Consider the following 7,334-nt stretch of genomic DNA (forward strand, 5'->3'; position numbering starts at 1 on the left):
TAAATACTAATTAAACAAAACAGGAATGTACAATACCATTATATCGACTTGTATTTTTCTTGTTGTCTGTAAATAAATAGTATATATATATATATATATATATGATTAATACATATAAACGTAAGACTTGAACTGTTACCAGGTTTGGAGTGAAATTTAATAATTTATAGAGATTTCGATGTTTTTCAACTTAACGGTATCTTATGGAACGCACAGGCAAAAATGGCCAGGTCAGAGTTCAAGCATAGTCATCCCAGAGGAAGGGCAACCAGTCTACAGCACCCGTCGCCTAAAGAGCTAGTTTTAATTTCATTATCACAGCTATAAACCTTTACCCCGTGTTCAGTATGTAAGGCGCCTCGAACCTTGGACTTTCTGGTCCGTCCCATAGACGTGTATACTATTGGTAAGTATGGTGTTAGCGAAACAAGATAAATTATCTTTACATCTGAAAGGTTTCGTGTGTTTATTTGTTTCGTATACACAGAGAGTACGTGAACCAGCTCTCCCTAATTCTGAACTGAAAAAACTATACAAAAAGTGGTCAGAACACAACACCCTCCGGAAACTCTTGGGCTACTCTAATCGAAATAGTGTGATCTGACCGTCACTCTTAAAACGGCCACAGAGTTTGGATCGCAGTGTTACGATAACCTTTGACCCTCGGATTAACAATTCGGCTCGCCAACAAGACAAGAGTAGCCCAAGAATTGGCGATGTGTGCCCTTCAACAAAGTGCTTTTTTTTCCAGTCTTATCAGTAGATAACCTTTGTGCAGCTTTGCTCGAAACAAACAAACGTAAAATATAAACATTCTCACAAATAAAAAAAGGCAAACTTTTTAATTGCTTCCATCTTTTGTCCCTAAAACCGTTAATACGCACGCTCCAAATGACAAAGGTGGACAGTAGTGTACCCGGATTTAATGACAAAGGTGGACAGTAGTGTACCCGGATTAAAACAAAGGTGGATAGTATTTTACCCGGATTAGATAACAAAAGTGAATAGTAGTGTACCCGGATTAAAAACAAAGGTGAACAGTAGTGTACCCGGATTTAATGACAAAGGTGGACAGTAGTGTACCCGGATTTAATGACAAAGGTGGACAGTAGTGTACCCGGATTAAAAAACAAAGGTGGACAGTAGTGTACCCGGATTAAATGACAAAGGTGGACAGTAGTGTACCCGGATTAAAAAACAAAGGTGGACAGTAGTGTACCCGGATTAAATGACAAAGGTGAACAGTTTCATGCATCTATGGAATGAGCTTGACTTTTATCATTCTTTAATCGCCGCCACTACATTTCTGCTGCCTTTCATCTGTTTGAAAATCAAGCCAAACCATCCTCAAAGACACAAGTTTCTTAACTATCGTTTTGAACTATTTTGTAATCTCTTACGCTTCCAAGGATAACGTCATACATTTATTTTATGAAATTCACAGAGATTTACTTCGATCTCTTCGTAAGAGCCTTAGAGAAGTTAATAAATATCACAACTATATTGTTTATACTTACATTCCTTTTTTTTTCCAAGCTACCGGTGCGTTTTCTTCAAAGCAATATTCTCGTGATATCCTTCTCCAATACCGAAATAAGCAGGATTAGCCTCTTGTATTGATATCTGAAGGAAACGGAACGGAAGTTATAACCTCTCAATAGCCCTTACAACACCACTCAGTTTATAAGTTTGCTTGTTTTAAGAATTTCGCGGAGAGCTACACGAAATGCGCATAGCTGTCCCCTAATTTGGAAGTAGTAGTAGTTGCGTATGGTGTTTCTCACACCTCCAAATTCGTAGTCATGATCCAGTCAATGAATGCCTCGCCCGCTTCATGGAATTTTGAAGTGATAGAACTAAAGCGAAAGTCAACAGCTCCGTACTGCAACAGATTTATTAGTCACTTTTATAAGGTACCCTTGGCCACAAAGTTCGCAGTTCTCTTGGGGGTGGGGAGTGGAAGGTGGTACAACGGGATTCGAACCTTGAGCCATAATATTCGCAGTTCAGGCAGCCTTCAACCGGTTCTCAATTTTGAGTATTTCAAACCAAGTGAAACGTAATATACTTTGTTTATGCGATGTGGCGTTTCGCTCGAAGTTCTTGAAAGGATGCGTTAATTCCTATATGATATTCAACTATGGAGAATCCCCCGTGTAAAATTTACAGACTTGGGTAGCCAAAATCTGGGGTTCGATTCCCCGAGGTGGACACAACAGATAGCCAGCCAAATTTGGCTTTGCTCTAAAATAAGCAAAGAAAACTGTAAAATGTCAGCACATGTGTTTTTTGTTTACTAAGAACAGACTCGTTTTTTTTTCGTTCACCGCCGGTCGTCGCTTATCACAACTCTCAGCCCCCTCCCTCCGTGGTGGGCACAGCACAAATAGCCCATTCTGTAGCTTTGGGCTTAACTCCAAATATAAAATACAACGACCTATGTAAATAACTAACCCAAAGCAAATCTGGTTGAAAAAAAAACAATCATTTTTCATGTAAAATAAAGTAGAGAATTCTGACAGTAATTTTTGGGATTAATTTCATAATTGATATTATTGTTGTTGTTGTTGTAGTTGTTTAAACATCGTCGTGTGTTATGTGTTGTTAGGATGCTCATGTGTTATTACGAACCGTCAGAATCACAGACCAACAAGTACTGTGATTCACAAAAGGTCCATTGTTCTTTCTAGGACTAAAAATCAGACGATGAAAATAAATGCTTTCAGTTATATTTCCGTATTTATTTTTTTAAATACTTGGAAAACACAAAGCCATAAACTGATTACTGACTATAAACTGATCTAAAACATGGATAATTTCTTGTTTGTTGTATTTGCATTGCTTATATTTCTTGTAGCCCCCCCCCCCCCGATGGGACAAACGGGGTGCGTCTCCCATGGACACTGCAGATAGTTCATTCAATGTGATTAAAAAACAAAAAACTAACAAAAGAATAAAGTATTCTGTGATAACTACGTGACAAAAAATAAAAATATAACAATAAGCGTTCTGCTAATTAACATATTACTCGGTAGTTTTGTTTTGTTTTGTTTGTAATTTAGCACAAAGCTACACAATGGGCTATCTGTGCTCTGCCCACCACGGGTATCGAAACCCGGATTCTAGCGTTGCAAGTCTGCAGACATACAGCCGTGCCATTGGGGGGGCCTTACTCGGTAGACTTAATTCTGCAACAAAACCTTTTACGTTTTCTAATATATATACAACTCATCTGACAGGTTCACAACGCACTTACACAACTCGATGGTTGATACGTTGCGTCACGTTTTTTTTTTTTCATGTCTTGTAAGAGAGGATTAACTAATTGGTTCTTACCAAGGTTTCTACGCTTACGAGTACACAAGGTAGCTACTTGAAAATTTACAAATCGTTGGTTGATACAAGAGGACCCGTGAATCAATAAGCGTTTAACAAACCATTTACTAGGCCCTGTGCAACGCTCTTCCACTTCGTCAGATCAATAACATCTTTCTGGGTTGATTTTCTTTTTTTTTTCTTCCGAATAAAGGCACGAGGAACTCACGAGAGTGTAAAACAATCACGTGCTTTGATTTCAGGTAATTTAGAAGAAATATTTCGCTTCTCTGATGCTATGGTTCTTTCGGATGTGGCACGCTTATTACGAGAACATTTTTGACTTTCAGCTGTAAACTTGAAAAAAGACTTGTAAGTCACTTAAATGATAAAATCAGATGCCAGTCAAAAGAAACGAAGTGAACGATAATTGGTTTGTTTAGATCATTGGAGTCACTGAAGCGAGATTGATGTAACTGTAAAGTGTTAACTAAAAAGTATATTTTTTACTCACGTATTCAAAGTGCAAGAATAATGATGTCAACTCCTGCGTTAGACACGACAATTAGGCTACACAATATTAAGCATTAAAAGGGGGGTTATGAGATTGATTGGAATATTGAAGAATCATCGCATTTTCTGACGGTTAGAACGCTCGACTCGCAATCCGCGAGTCGCGGGTTCGAATCCCGTTTCCAAACACGCTCGCCCTTTGCGCCGTGAGAGCGTTATAATGTGACGGTCAATTCGAGTTTTCGTTGGTAAAAGAGTAGACCTAGAGTTGGCGGTGGGTGGTGCTGACTAGCTGCCTTCTCTTTAGTCTATCGGTTCCAAATTTGGGACAAAGTCAAAACAGGACAAACGTTTTCATGTTGTTCGTGACCTTGCAGAGATTCGAAAGTTAGCTCGTATTGAAATATTTAATTCTCCAGCGTGGTGTAAACTCGTTTTTTGAATAACTAATATTGTGTATCAACACCATAATTTGTAGAATGACACTTTAAAAAAAAGCAAAAAAAAAAGACGTTTTATTGAAAATGTTCGCATTTATTTTCATTATAACAAAATTCCAAAATCGTCATCTATTACGGTGTGCATGAATGTTAAACACGAACGACTTGTTGTATGAACTGTTAACTATACGTAACACAGCAGTTCACTAAACAGTTAATGATATCGAAGGAAACACAGGGGAACCGGTAGAAATATAAATTCAAAACAGTGGTTTACTTCTTCAGGTGTTATTTTTTATATCTACCTTACTATCTGTCTGTCCGTTCCTTCATCTTTCTCTCTTCTTGTCTGCCCATACATCTATCTCTCTATCCGTTCGTGTATGTGTCTGTTCACTTATCTCTCTGTCTCTTCAGTCATATCTGTTTGTCTATTAGTGTCTGTCCATCCATCTAGCTGTCTGTTTGCCAATTTATCTGCCTCTGTGTCTCTTCATTCATCTGTCTATTAGTGTGTCTGTCCATTCATTTAGCTGTCTGTTTGCCCATTTATCTGTCTCTGTATCTCTTCATTCATCTGTCTATTAGTGTGTCTGTCCATTCATTTAGCTGTCTGTTTGCCAATTTATCTGTCTCTGTATCTCTTCATTCATCTGTCTATTAGTTTGTCTGTATTCATTTATCTTCTGTTTATTATCTAACTATCTGTTTTTTTCTATCTCTCTCACTCTGTGCACAAAACCTACAGTAGTTAACCTGTTTAAAACTGTCACATTGTAAGGGATTTAATTATCGTTCTTAGTTCAGCCGACATTTAATTGTACTTAACTTGGATGCTATAAATTTTTAAACAATTTAAACAATCTCTACTTTATCTTTTAGATAAAAGACAGAGAGAGAGGGCCAAAAAATCCGTGAGCAGGTTTTGAAAAACGACCAGTAATTACCACGTAGACATTTAACTGAAAAGATCATAAAGAGTGATACAGGCTCACAAAATTGTGGTAGGAAACCATGGACCTCGCTAAGCCTGTCTCTATGGTTAGATCAGGTAATAAAATACGTCGGTTTCTTAGATACCAGTTGACCAATGAGAAAAATATCGATCCAGTATGTCTCGCTTATACAACTAATGACGTGAAGCGTTTCCAAGGTAGCGTATCAACAATGTTTCTGTTAAGCTAGTACATATAGCCTCCGTACATCAATTATGCGTTTTACTTCTATTGTTTAACAATGTGTGTGTTGCATTAGGTATACTACAGAAACCTAATTTACCATTTTTTTAACGTGTTGAATAAAATCACTTAAGAATTGCTCACGTGGAGGAGAGTTCTGTCAGGGTTACATTGTTCTATCTGTATGTTAACTAGAATCACTAATTAAGAAACAATAACCGTAACAACAATGCAAGCATAAAGCTTCTCTATAACACCCCAAAGCAATACGCATTGAAATGGATCTTAAAACTTCCACTAAACATAATAGTGCATTCTGGGTAGAATAATCACACATGTCTGTAACAAAGGATTAATTGTACTTTATAAGAACGAGTTACATATGCTAATATAGTGGTGTATCGTACGTTGCTATAGTTGCAAGCCTGGCGCCACGGGCGACAAATTTAATACCCATGTATTTGAATCATGATAAATTCTAGACCATTCGACACTGCAGCGCCACCAGGGTAGACTTTGGACAAGAGAATAAGTCACAGCTGTTTCAGAGGAAGGATATTCGTATAGCGAGAGTGTTAAAGGTGTGAAGCCATAAGAAATGAGTCTTTAAATTTTTTTCCACAACTCGCTGGAAATTTAGGTCATTAAGTGGCCCCTTAAAACACACTCCAACAAAATCTGGAGGTGCACGTTCATTAGAACATCGAAAACTATGGTTACGAAAAAGAACCCACTGACCCAAAATGTTATCTCAATAAAGCTAGGCATATCTCCTGGTATCCTGAACAAGACGAAGGACGATTGAACAAGGCCCCACGAGCCAAACGCCCAGAAACATCTCGAAACCAACGAGAGTTTCCACGAGAAAAACAAGCGAAACCACAGAAATGTAACACTTTTGATCTCTTGTTAATTTTCCCGTACATTTATTTATACACCTGCCCTTCCAACGTTTAATGTATTTTTCCGTCTATCTGTTTATTTGTTCTTTATTTCATTCGCCTTTCAATCGCATGTTTATAATATAAACACTAAACATCGTCCTGTATTGTTTCTGTTTTACGATATCGGATCAGCTGGGAAACTGAATGGATTTCTGGTTAATCCTCCTGCAACATATTTAACTCAGTGGCTCCGGGGAATTTATGACGCTAAAAATCGGGTTTCGATACCCGCGGTGGGCCCACCGTGTTAGATATCCTCTTTTTTATTGAACGTGAGATTTAATGAGCGACATTTTTTATTTCCATTCTAGGTGGTGAATGGGTACGGAATATATATATATATAAATAAATTTAGTGTAAATATAGTAGTGCGCATGCGCATCTCTTTACCTTATTTAGTACTTTTATAAGCCAACGTCAATTTAACGATAAAGTAGCTTCGGTTGGATCAGTGATCTATGAAAAAACAAAAACAATCTTGTTCTTATTTTATAGTAATAAGAATTTTCAGCGGTTTAAGTTATTTTTGTACAGTCTTTTTGTTTTTTTGTCTTTTTCATTTGACATCCTCCCCCATATATACTTAACACTTAAAGGATTGATCCCCTCAGATACATAGTTTAGTGTGGTGGAAAACTACTACTTGTTAACAGAGAATAGATTGTCTTTCGTAAATAATTTCATTGCTGTTTTGAATAACCGAAGATGAAAGCGTTGTCACGGTTATAGGTCTCTTCGTTCCATAAAACGACGTAACATCTGTTATATTACCGGTACTCTTCACGGCTCTAATGCGTGTTTGATGGTTACGGCTGATCAATAACTTGAAGAATTTCGACTATGTCTTTCCCGTGGTCTGCACGCGCGGAGTTTAATAATCTTTCCTTGTCTGTCGAATGATGACAATATCAACCCCCCCCCCCACCCCCCCCCCCCCCCCCCCC

General features: G+C 37.8%; 1 long non-coding RNA gene across 1 annotated transcript in view; it reads right to left on the reverse strand.

Moving 5' to 3' along the window:
• Positions 1–1,500: 1,500 nt before the first annotated feature.
• Positions 1,501–7,334, reverse strand: part of LOC111089646 — a 27,138-nt gene continuing 21,304 nt past the window's right edge. The window contains exon 3 of the long non-coding RNA XR_002613866.1: positions 1,501–1,623. This is a non-coding gene — a long non-coding RNA (uncharacterized LOC111089646). The remainder of the gene's footprint in view (positions 1,624–7,334) is intronic.

Source organism: Limulus polyphemus, unplaced genomic scaffold (genome assembly GCF_000517525.1).
Source record: "Limulus polyphemus unplaced genomic scaffold, Limulus_polyphemus-2.1.2 Scaffold6891, whole genome shotgun sequence".
In the NCBI taxonomy this organism is placed as follows: Eukaryota; Metazoa; Arthropoda; class Merostomata; order Xiphosura; family Limulidae; genus Limulus; species Limulus polyphemus.